This window comes from Pan paniscus, chromosome 8 (assembly GCF_029289425.2).
Source record: "Pan paniscus chromosome 8, NHGRI_mPanPan1-v2.0_pri, whole genome shotgun sequence".
Lineage (NCBI taxonomy): Eukaryota > Metazoa > Chordata > Mammalia > Primates > Hominidae > Pan > Pan paniscus.
The window spans coordinates 104,164,347-104,177,733 of NC_073257.2; the positions used below are offsets into that span (position 1 = coordinate 104,164,347).

The following is a 13,387-nucleotide window of genomic DNA, read 5'->3' on the forward strand; positions in this document are numbered from 1 at the left end:
TTCATCTAATAGATACCTGAAGGTCACTGAGCCAAGTATGCAAAGTACTTGGTATTGAGCAGTGAACAAAATATAAAAAATTCCCTGCACTCATAAAACTTACATTGCAGTCTGGAAAAAAAGTCAGAAAAACATATCTAATTTTTCAGGTCATAATAAGCATTTTAAAGAAAAATAAAATGAGGGTAAAAAAGAAATAAATTGGCCAGGCATGGTGACTTACATCTGTAATCCTAGCATTTTGGGAGGCCAAGGCAGGAGGATAGCTTGAAGCCAAGAGTTCAAGACCAGCCTGGACCCTATCTCTACTAACTAAATAAGTAAGTAGACAGAAAATGCGAGTAAGAGGAATACAGAAAAAGTGGATATAGGGGCTAGACATTTGAGCAGTGTCTAAGTGAGAAAGTGCTCCATTTAGAAATGTGGGGGAAGGCCTGGTGTGGTGGCTCACGACTGTAAATCTAGCACTTTGGGAGACCGAGGCAGGTGGATCACCTGAGGTCAAGAGTTCACGACCAGCCTGGGCAATATGGTGAGACCCCCATCTCTACTAAAAAATACTAAAAATCAGCCAGGTGTGGTAGCACACAGCTGTAATCCCAGCTACTTGGGAGGCTGAGGCATGAGAATAGCTTGAGCCTAGGAGGTGGAGGTTGCAGTAGGCCAAGACTGTGCCATTGCACTCCAGCCTGGGCAACAAAGCGAGACTCTGTCTCCAAATGAACAAACAAAAAAGAAATGGGGGAAGAGGGCTTCAGAAAAAAGGAAGTACTAAGGCCCCCCAGAGGCCTCAGTTGTCTTGTCCAAAGAATAGCAAAGTAGTCAGTGTGGCCATAGTGGGTAAGGGAGAGAATGATAGGAGCTAATGTTAGAAAACACCCAAAATTCAACAGATGAGACCTAAGAGGAAAAGACTTAAAACACTTCAAGTACAAGACTCATACCAATGTGGCCCCTGGGTTCTTCAGGGGTGCACTATACACCAAACACAGAAGCAAAAAGGTAAGTTCGCAACCACAATGTACCATTTATCTGACTTGAAACTAAGCACAACATTTGATACAGATGTCCAAATTAGCAAAAACTTCATAAAGAAAATTGCTTTGGGAAGCCATATAATAACAAATCTGGAGTCATTAATATTTTCATTTATTTTAACTGTGGTTAAGTAACCTTCACAAAATTTATCCTACAGAAAATAATCTGAAAGAGAAGGCCATGTACAAAAATATATCAAGAGAAGCATTACTTCTAATAACCCTTCAGAAGTATCCAATCTTTTGGCTTCCCTGGGCCACACTTGAAGAAGAATTGTCTTGGGCCACACATACAATATAGTAACACTGATAGCTGATAGGCTAAAAAAAAAATGGCAAAAATAAAAAACATAATGTTTTAAGAAAGTATACAAATTTTTCCTGAGCTGCATGTGGCCTGTGGGCAACAGATTGGATAAGCTTGGCCTAGATGACCAAAAAGCAAGTCAGTTATGGTACAAACTCCTTGAAAGGTGGCCTCTTTAAAAATATGAAAATTGGGAACTAATTAAACTGAAGAGCTTCTGCATAGCAAAAGAAACTATCAAAAGAGTGAACAGACAACCTACAGAGTGAGAGAAAATTTTTACAAACTATGCATTTGACAAAGGTCTAATATCCAGCATCTGTAAGGAACTTCAACAAATTTATAAGAAAAAAATAAATAGTTTCATTAAAAAGTGGGCAAAGGACATGAACAGACACTTTTCATAAGACACACATGCAGCCAACAAACATGAAAAAAAGCTCAATATCGCTGATCATTAGAGAAATGCAAATCAAAATCACAATAAGATACCATCTCACACTAGTCAGAATGGCTATTACTAAAAAGTCAAAAAATAACAGGTGCTGGTGAGGTTGCACAGAAAAAGGAACGCTTATACACTGCTGGTGGGAGTGTAAATTAGTTCAGCCATTGTGGAAAACAGTGTGGCAATTCCTCAAAGACCTAAAAACAACTACCATTTGAGCCAGCAAACCCATTACTGGGTATATACTCAAAGGAACATAAATCGTTCTATCATAAAGACACATGCACATGTGTGTTCACTGAAGCACTATTCACAATAGCAAAGACATGGAATCAACCTAAATGCCTATCAATGGTAGACTGGATAAAGAAAACGTGGTACATATATACCATGGAATAGTACACAATCATTAAAAAGAACAAGATTATGTCCTTTGCAGGAACACAGATGGAGCTGGAGGCTACTATCCTTAGCAAAGTAGTGAACAGAAAACCAAATACCACATGTTCTCACTTATACATGGGAGCTAAATGATGAGAACACATGGACACATAGAGGGGAACAACAGACACAATAGACACTGGGGCCTATCGGAGGGTGGAGGGTGGGAGGAGGGAGAGGATCAGGAAAAATAACTAATGGGCACTAGGCTTAATACCTGGGTGACCAAATAATCTGTATAACAAACCCCTATGACCTACATAACAAAAAGACTGGAAGGAGATAGAAAAATGATGGTTGGTTCTGCTGGGATGGTTCTGCTGTTCTGTTGGGATTATTCTTATTGTTTATAAAATAACATGTTCAAAGAGAACCAGATTGCTTTGTTCTGGTTCTACTACTTCATTATAATACCAAGGTCTACAATTAGAATAACAATAGAAAATACTGGGATCATGTAACTGACAAGAGGGCTTCATATCTACTCTCTCTGGGAGACTAGATCAATTTAGGAGAAAAAAAATCCTTCAAGGCTCTTTCATTTTTCTTCTACCTCACAACATCCCTGTTGCGCATGGTAGCTCGCGCCTGTAATCCCAACACTTTGGGAGGCTGAAGTGAGAGCATCGCTTGAGCCCAGGAGTTTGAGAACAGCCCAGGCAACAGAGCAAGACTGTCTCCACAAAAAATAAAAATAAAAAATAAGCCAGGCATGGTAGTGAGTGCAGCTACTCAGGAGGCTAAGGCAGGAGGACTGCTTGAGCCCTGGAAGTCAAGGCTGCAGTGAGCCATGATTGTACTACTGCACTCTAGCCTGGGTGACAGAGTGTGGCCCTGTCTCCAAACAAACAAACAAAAAACAAATTACAGCCACACTTCCTTCATTTCTCCAAAGGCACTGAAGCCTTTTTTTCATACTTAGTTCTCCCTGCATGATAGTCCTCTGCTTGGAATTTGCTTCCCTACATGTTCTAGCTAACTCCTCAATTTTCAGGTCTGCTTAAATGCCATTTTCTCAAACAAGCTCTCTCCATACTCCCAATCTAAACTGATGCCCCCTTTTTAGAGTCTCTACTGCACTCTATTTTTCCTTCAGAGAACTTATCAGTTTGTAATAATGTTTACTTTTGTGACTATCTGATTAATTTCTTATCTCCCCCATAGGACTATAAGTTTGTGAGGTCCAGGACCAAGTCATGAAAACAAACATTGTGACTTTTATGCCTTCCTTCGCCTTCCATGGTCTCAGTGGTGTTCTAAGGGCAACCATTTCCTTACTTGTGGTCCACAGACAAACTGATCCATAAGGCTCTGTATATCCTCAATGGGTCATTAAATGTCTTAATGGCCCTTGTGCTGAAAGAGCTGAAGTCTGCATGGCCTCCCACTCTGCTAGCTCAAAAACATGCAACGAGACAGTCCATGTATCTGGCCACCTGGCCATTCTTTCCCTATGTGGCTTTTTTTTTTTTTTGCCACCAACTGAGGTCTATCTATGTGGATTTTAAGCTCTTAACAATCCACTGAAAATGGTCATGCTTTTACAAAGCCTACTTCAAATCTGCACCAAGGTAAACTTGCTGCATGAACAGATGATTCTATTTCACTACGTATACACTATCTGAGAAAGGCTAAAGGGCTGAATAGTGGATGGTTCATGTTTTCCTTTCTAGTTACACACAAGCCTAATACAGCCAAACAAACTTTACCTAATGGCCAATGTGACGTGACCTAAGAAAAATTATTATCAGCAAGAGGGGGTATTATTAAGAAGGCATTGAACAGTTTGAGGTGAACAATGTAGATATTCTTAACATTGGAATAACATCAAATATCTTTAGGCTCTGCCCAAATAGGTCATCAACCTTCAGACTTTAGCTGAGAGCAAAACACAACAGGAGCCAATAGTCTAATAATTATTTCTCTTCCCTGACCCCAATCACCAAGAAGGCAATCTGCTCTCTGAGGATGCAAGCCTGAGGACCAGAATCAGGAAATCAGATTCTCTTCTTGGCATAGCTCTCACTGGTCCATCTCAACACCTAACCTCAGCTATAAAATGAGGGCACCAGCACTAATGTACTATAGTTCTATATTTAATGCTGTTATTTTGGAGTGTACCAAGAGCTATCTATGGAGGCTGTAGAGGTGCTAAACTCCGTACTGCTCTGACCAACCCTAACATTCTCTTCAATTCTCAGTTAACAATTTAAGTAGGATGTTGTAAAATATGGCAGATACACGAAGAAGGCAGAAAAGAAGAATGCTGACCCAGAAACTATTAGACATAACATATAAGTGAGAAAATAAAAATATTTAGCTTGGAAAGAGAAACTGATAGTCCTTTAAGTACCTAGAGTTAGATGTCACAATGATGACTTATTCTGTCTTACTTTATAAGACATCGTTGACTAAGGAGTAAAGATTGCAGGGAAGCATTTGACACAATAGAGGGAAACATGTAATAACTAACTAGGCCTACAAATATAAAGACTTCTGAAATAAACTGCCTCCCTTGTCACCGGATGTCTCAAAGCAAAATGAGCAATTCTGTGGGCTATTTTGGAGCAGGAGTCAACATATGTTTTCTGTAAAGAGATGTGTGTGCCACATATAATTCCTTAAAGATGTAAAAAAAAATCCTTAAGCTCACAGGTCATACAAAAACAGGTAGTTTGTTGACCCTTGTTCTAGAGAAGCACTGTCTAACAGAAATGTAATATGACTCACATATGTAATTAAAATTTTTCCAGTATCTATATTTTAAAAGGTAAAAAGAAACAGGTGAAGTTAATTTTAATATCTTATTTAATCCAATATCTCCATAAAGTTATTTTAACATGCAAACAAAATTATTAATGAGATTCTCTACATTTAAAAAAAAACTAAGCCTTTGAAATGCAGTGTATATTTACACGTAAAACCATATCTCAAGTCAAACTAGTCACATTTCAAGTGCTCATTAGCTACATACTGCAGCAAGTAGTTCTAGATAAACTGTGCATTTCTTAAGAAACAGAAGAGATGACCTCCCAATCAATATTCAATTCTAAGAACTCAAATCGATGCGGAAAAAATTGGACTAGCCAGCCTATAAACAAAACTGGGGGATCTGTCAAGCTACCTGAAAAAATAAAGCTGGATCCTTTCTCATGCCTTACTCCAATATAAATTCCAGACCAAAACAAGATGTCAATGTCAAAAGTAAAGTAATACAAGCAACAACAACAAAAAGAAAACAACATGTGTAGTATTTTCTTATTGTCTTGCAGCAGGAAAAATCTTTTAAGGCATGTCATAAATATTCAGAAAACACAAAGAAGACATTAATAAATTTACCTATATAAAAATTTATAATGTTAGTACTACAAAAAAACATTAAAGAGGGTCAAAAAGTAAATGACAAATGGGGGAAGGTTAAGAAGGTTAACAAGGATATCCAGGACTTAAATTCGGCTCTGCACCAAGCAGAACTAATAGACATCTATAGAACTCTCCACCCCAAATCAACAGAACATACGTTCTTGTCAGCGCCACATCACACTCATTCCAAAATTGACAACATAGTTGGAAGTAAAGCACTCCTCAGCAAATGTGAAAGAACAGAAATCACAATAAACTGTCTCTCAGACCACAGTGCAATCAAATTAGAACTCAGGATTAAGAAACTCACTCAAAACCACACAACTACATGAAAACTGAACAACCTGCTCCTGAATGACTATTGGGTAAATAACGAAATGAAGGCAGAAATAAAGACGTTCTTTGAAACCAATGAGAACAAAGACACAATGTACCAGAATCTCTGGGACACATTTAAAGCAGTGTGTAGAGGGAAATTTGTAGCACTAAATGCCCCCAAGAGAAAGCAGGAAAGATCTAAAATCAACACCCTAACAGCACAATTAAAAGAACTAGAGAAGCAAGAGCAAACAAATTCAAAAGCTAGCAGAAGGCAAGAAATAACTAAGATCAGAGCAGAACTAAAGGAGATAGAGACACAAAAAACCCTTCAAAAAATCAATGAATCCAGGAGCTGGTTTTTTGAAAAGATCAACAAAATTGATAGACTGCTAGCAAGACTAATAAAGAAGAAAAGAGAGAAGAATCAAATAGACGCAATAAAAAATGATAAAGGGGATATCACCACCGATCCCACAGAAATACAAACTACCATCAAAGAATACTATAAACACCTCTACACAAATAACCTAGAAAATGTAGAAGAAATGGGTAAATTCCTGGACACATACACCCTCCCAAGACTAAACCAGGAAGAAGCTGAATCTCTGAATACACCAATAACAGGCTCTGAAATTGAGGCAATAATTAATAGCCTACCAAAAAAAGTCCAGGACCAGATGGATTCATAGCCAAATTCTACCAGAGGTACAAAGAAGAGCTGGTACCATTCCTTCTAAAACGATTCCAATCAATAGAAAAAGAGGGAATCCTCCCTAACTCATTTTATGAGGACAGCATCATCCTGATACCAAAGCCTGGCAAAGACACAACAAAAAAAGAGAATTTTAGACCAATATCCCTGACGAATATGGATGCGAAAATCCTCAATAAAATACTGGCAAACTGAATCCAGCAGCACATGAAAAAGCTTATCCACCATGATCAAGTTGGCTTCATCCCTGGGATGCAAAGCTGGTTCAATATACGCAAATCAATAAACATAATCCATCACATAAACAGAACCAACAACAACAAAAAAACCACGATTATCTCAATAGATGCAGGAAAGGCCTTTGACAAAATTCAGCAGCCCTTCATGCTAAAAACTCTCAATAAATTAGGTATTGATGGAACATATCTCAAAATAATAAGAGCTATTTACGACAAACCCACAGCCAATATCATACTGAATGGGCAAAAACTGGAAGCATTCCCTTTGAAAACTGGCACAAGACAAGAATGCCCTCTCTCACCACTCCTATTCAACATAGTGTTAGAAGTTCCGGCCAGGGCAATCAGGCAAGAGAAAGAAATAAAGGGTATTCAATTAGGAAAAGAGGAAGTCAAATTGTCCCTGTTTGCAGATGACATCATTGTATATTTAGAAAACCCCATCATCTCAGCCCAAAATCTCCTTAAGCTGATAAGCAACTTCAGCAAAGTCTCAGGATACAAAATCAATATGCAAAAATCACAAGCATTCCTATATACCAATATCAGACAAACAGCCAAATCATGAGTGAACTCCCATTCACAATTGCTTCAAAGAGAATAAAATACCTAGGAATCCAACTTACAAGGGATGTGAAGGACCTCTTCAAGGAGAACTACAAACTACTGCTCAACGAAATAAAAGAGGACACAAACAAATGGAAGAACATTCCATGCTCATGGATAGGAAGAATCAATATTGTGAAAATGGCCATACTGCCCAAGGTAATTTATAGATTCAATGCCATCCCCATCAAGCTACCAATGACTTTCTTCACAGAATTGGAAAAAACTACTTTAAAGTTCATATGGAAACGAAAAAGAGCCCGCATTGCCAAGACAATTCTAGGCAACAAGAACAAAGCTGGAGGCATCATGCTATCTGACTTCAAACTATACTACAAGGCTACAGTAACCAAAACAGCATGGTACTGGGACCAAAACAGATATATAGACCAATGGAATAGAACAGAGGCCTCAGAAATAACACCACACATCTACAACCATCTGATCTTTGACAAACCTGACAAAAACAAAAAATGGGGAAAGGATTCCCTATTTAATAAATGGTGCTGGGAAAACTGGCTAGCCATATGTAGAAAGCTGAAACTGGATCCCTTCCTTACAACTTACACAAAAATTAATTCAAGATGGATTAAAGACTTAAATGTTAGACCTAAAACCATAAAAACCCTAGGAGAAAACCTAGGAAATACCATTCAGGACATAGGCATGGGCAAGGACGTCATGACTAAAACACCAAAAGCAATGGCAACAAAAGCCAAAATAGACAAATCGGATCTAATTAAACTAAAGAGCTTCTGCACAGCAAAAGAAACTACCATCAGAGTGAGCAGGTAACCTACAGAATAGGGGAAAATTTTTGCAATCTGTCCATCTGACAAAGGGCTCATATCCAGAATCTACAAAGAACTTAAACAAATTTACAAGAGAAAAACAACCCCAACAAAAAGTGGGCAAAGGATATGAATATGCACTTCTCAAAAGAAGACATTTATGCAGCCAACAGACACATGAAAAAATGCTCATCATCACTGGTCATCAGAGAAATGCAAATCAAAACCACAATGAGATACCATCTCACGCCAGTTAGAATGGCAATCATTAAAAAGTCAGGAAACAACAGATGCTGGAGAGGATGTGGAGAAATAGGAACGCTTTTATACTGTTAGTGGGAGTGTAAACTAGTTCAACCATTGTGGAAGACAGTGTGGTAATTCCTCAAGGATCTAGAACTAGAAATACCATTTGACCCAGTGATCCCATTACTAGATAAATGCCCAAAGGATTATAAATCATGCTACTATAAAGACACATGCATACGTATGTTTATTGTGGCACTATTCACAATAGCAAAGACTTGGAGCCAACCAAAATGTCCATCAATGATAGACTGGATTAAGAAAATGTGGCATATGTACACCATGGAATACTATGCAGCCATAAAAAAGGATGAGTTCATGTCCTTTGCAGGGACATGGATGCAGCTAGAAACCACCATTCTGAGCAAACTATCACAAGGATAGAAAACCAAACACTGCATGTTCTCACTCATAGGTGGGAATTGAACAATGAGAACACTTGGACACAGGGCGGGGAACATCACATCCAGGGGCCTGTCATGGGGTGGGGGGCAGGGGGAGGGATAGCATTAGGAGAAATACCTATTGTAAATGATGAGTTAATGGGTGCAGCAAACCAACATGGCACATGTATACCTATGTAACAAACCTTCACATTATGCACATGTACCCCAGAACTTAAAGTATAATAATAAAAAAAAAACTTCAAATTAAGACCTCAAACTATGAAACTACTAAAAGAAATACTAAGACAAACAAACAAACAAACAAAAACATAGGGGAAAATCTCCAAGACATTGGTCTGGGCACAAAGATTTCTTGAGTAATACCCCACAAGCAAAGGCAACCAAAGCAAAATGGACAAATGGGATCACATCAAGTTAAAAAGCTTCTGCACAGCAAAGGAAACAGTCAACAAAGTGAAGAGACAACCCACAGAATGGGAGAAAATAGTTACAAACTGTCAATCTAACAAGGGATTAATAACAATATATAAAGAGCTCAAACAACTCAATACGAAAAAAAACTAATAATCTGATTTAAAAACGGGCAAAAGAGAGTTTCTAAGGATCATGCCTGAGAGTGAGTATTTCTTTTCTTTTTTTTTTTCTAAGGCGGAGTCTTGCTCTGTCACCCAGGCTGGAGTGCAGTGGCATGATCTCGGCTCACTGTAAACTCTGCCTCCCAGATTCAAGTGACTCTCCTGCCTCAGCCTCCTGAGTAGCTGGGATTACAGGCATGGGCTACCATGCCCAGCTAATTTTTGTATTTTTAGTAGAGATGGGGTTTCACCATGTTGGCCAGGCTGGTCTCGAACTCCTGACCTCGTGATCTGCCCGCCTCAGCCTCCCAAAGTTCTGGGATTATAAGCGTGAGCCACCGCGCCCGGCCAAGAGTGAGTATTTCTGATCCAGAGACAATGGTCCTGATGAGATGGAGCCTGAAGGCATCATTGAGAGAAACTGAAATGAGATTGTTGACAGTTTTGATGATATGAACCTCTTGGAATCCCTCCTCCATGGCATCTATGCCTATGGTTTTGAGAAGTCCTCTGCCATCCAGTAGCGAGCCATTCTTCTTGTATCAAGGATTATGATGTGATCACTCAAGCCCTATCTGGGACTGGGAAAATGGCCACTTTTGCCATATCAATTCTGCAGTAGATTGAATTAGATCTGAAGGCTACCCACACCTTGGTCCCAGCATCCACTTGATAATTGGCTCAAAAGATAGAAAAGGTGGTCATGACACTAGGAGACTACATGGGTGCCTCCTGTCATGGCTGTATTGGGGGCACCAACGTGCATGCTGAGGTGCAGAAACTACAGATGGAAGTTCCCCATATCATCGTGGGTACCCCTGGCCATATGTCTGATATGCTTAACCAGAGATACCTGTCTCCCAAATACATCAAGATGTTTGTACTGGATGAAGCTGATGAAATATTAAGCCATGGATTCAAGGACTCAATCTATGACATATTCCAAAAGCTCAACAGCAACACCCAGGTGGTTTTGCTATCAGCCACAAGGCCTTCTGATGTGCTTGAGGTGACCAAGAAGTTCATGAGGGACCCCATTTGGATTCCTGTCAAGAAGGAAGAGTTGACCCTGGAGGGGGTCCACCAATTCTACATCAATGTGGAACATGAGGAGTGGAAACTGAGCACACTGTGTGGTTTGTATGAAACCCTGATTGTCACCCTAGGCAGTCATCTTCATCAATACTGGAAAGAAGGTGGATTGGCTCGGCTGGGTGCAGTGGCTCACGCCTGTAATCCCAGCACTTTGGGAGGCCAAGGCGGGCGGATTACGAGGTCAGGAGAGCCAGACCATCCTGGCTTACATGGTGAAACCCCATCTCTACTAAAAATACAAAAAGAAATTAGCCGGGCATGGTGGCAAGTGCCTGTAGTCCCAGCTACTGGGAGGCTGAGGCAGGAGAATGGCATGAACCCGGGAGGAGGAGCTTGCAGTGAGCCGAGATCGCACCACTGCACTCCAGCCTGGGTGACAGAGCAAGACTCTGTCTCAAAAAAAAAGAAGAAAGTGGATTGGCTCACTGAGAAGATGCATGCTTGGGACTTCACTGTCTCTGCCATGCATGGAGATATGGAACAAAAGAATGAAATGTGATCATGAGGGAGTTTTGTTCTGGCTCTCACAGAGTATTGATTACCACTGACCCGCAGCCAGAGGCATTCATGTGCAGCAGGTTTCTTCAGTTATCAACTGTGACCTTCCCACCAACAGGGAAAACTGTATCCACAGAATTGGTCGAGGTGGACGGTTTGGCCATAAGGGTGTGACTATTAACATGGTAACAGAAGCAGACAAGAGGACTCTTTAAGAAACTGAGACCTTATACAACACCTCCATTGAGGTGATGGCCCTCAATGTTGCTGACCTCATCTGAGGGGCTATCCTGCTACCTAGCCCCAGCCAGGATTCATTCTTGGGAAACTGAGGAGCAGCAGGAGGCGGAAGGAAAGAGAGCCAAGGGATGGACATCTTGTAATTTTTTTCCTTGAATAAACGTCACTTTTTGAGGCAAAAAAAAAAAAAAGGGAGGGTAAAAGATCTGAATAGGCATTTCTCAAAAGAAAACATACAAATGGCAAACAGATATATGAAAAGGTGCTCAATATTACTGATTGTCAGCGAAAGGCAAATCAAAACTACAATGTGATATCATCTCACCACAGTTAAAATGGTTTTTATCCAAAAGACAGGCTATAAGAAATGCTGGTGAGGATGTGGAGAAAAGGGAACACTTGTACGCTGTTGGTGGGAATATAAATTAGTATAGCCACTATGGAGAACAGCGTGGAGGTTCCTCAAAAAACTAAAAATAGAGCTACCATATGATCCATCATACTGCTAGGTATATATAACCAAAAGAAAGGAAATCAGTATATCGAAGAGATACCTGTACTCCCATGTTTGTTGCAGCACTATTCACAATAGCCAGGATTTGGAAACAACCTTTATCCATTCATCAACAGATGAATGGATAAAGAATATGTGGTACGTGACCAGGCACGGTGGCTCACGCCTGTAATTCCAGCACTCTGGGAGGCCGAGGCAGGTGGATCACCTGAGGTTGGGAGTTCGAGACCAGCCTGACCAACATGAAGAAACCCCATCTCTACTAAAAATGCAAAATTAGCCAGGCATGATGGCACATGCCTGTAATCCCAGCTACTCGGGAGGCTGAGGCAGGAGAATCTCTTGAATCCCAGAGGTGGAGGTTGAGGTGAGCCAAGATTGTGCCATTGCACTCCAGCTTAGACAACAAGAGTGAAACTCCATCTCACACACACACATAAAAAAAAAAAAAAAGAATATGTGGTACATATACACAGTGGAGTAGTATTCAGCCACGAAAAAAAGAGTCCTGTCATCTGCAACAACATGGATGGAACTGGAGGACATTATGATAAGAAAAATAAGCCAGGCACAGAAAGACAAACTTCCCATTGTCTCATGCATTTGTGAGAACTAAAAATCAAAACAATTGAACTCATGATGACAGAAAATAGAATGATGTAAGTTACCAGAGGCTGGAAAGAAGGTGGGGGTGGGTGGGTAAAAGTGGGCATGGTTAATAGGTGCAAAAACATAATTAGATGGAATGAATAAGATCTTGTCTTTGATAGTACAACAGGGTGACTACAATCAACAATAATCTACTGTATATTTTTAAATAACTAAAGTATAATTGGAATGTTTATAACACAAAGAAATGATAAATGCTTGAGGTGATGAATACCCCATTTACCCTGATGTGATTATTACATACTGTATGCCTATATCAAAATATCTCAGCTGGGCATGGTGGCTCACACCTGTAATCCCAGCACTTTGGGAGGCCAAGGCAGGAGGATCATGAGGTCAGGAGTTCAAGACCAGCCTGGCCAATATGGTGAAAACCTGTCTCTACTAAAATTACAAAAATTAGCCGGGTGTGGTGGCACAAGCCTGTAGTCCCAGCTACTCAGGAGGCTGAGGCAGGAGAATTGCTTGAACCCGGGAGGTGGAGGTTGCAGAAGCCGAGATCACACCATTGCACTCCAGCCTGGGCAACAGAGTGAGACTGTCTCAAAAAAAAAAAAAAATCAAGCTACCAATGACTTTCTTCACAGAATTAGAAAAAACTACTTTAAAGTTCATATGGAACCAAAAAAGAGCCCACATCGCCAAGTCAATCCGAAGCCAAAAGAACAAAGCTGGAGGCATCACACTACCTGACTTCAAACTATACTACAAGGCTACAGTAACCAAAACAGCATGGTACTGGTACCAAAACAGAGATATAGATCAATGGAACAGAACAGAGGCCTCAGAAATAATGCCGCATATCTACAACTATCTGA

The 13,387-nt window shown here is 40.1% G+C and overlaps 1 protein-coding gene and 1 pseudogene across 14 annotated transcripts in view; one reads left to right on the forward strand and one right to left on the reverse strand.

The window, feature by feature from the left end:
* CPEB3 (cytoplasmic polyadenylation element binding protein 3) overlaps nucleotides 1-13,387 on the reverse strand; it is a 244,676-nt gene that overhangs the window by 79,323 nt on the left and 151,966 nt on the right. The gene's annotated exons all lie outside the window — the stretch shown is intronic.
* LOC106635189 (eukaryotic initiation factor 4A-I-like) lies at nucleotides 947-11,320 on the forward strand (annotated as a pseudogene).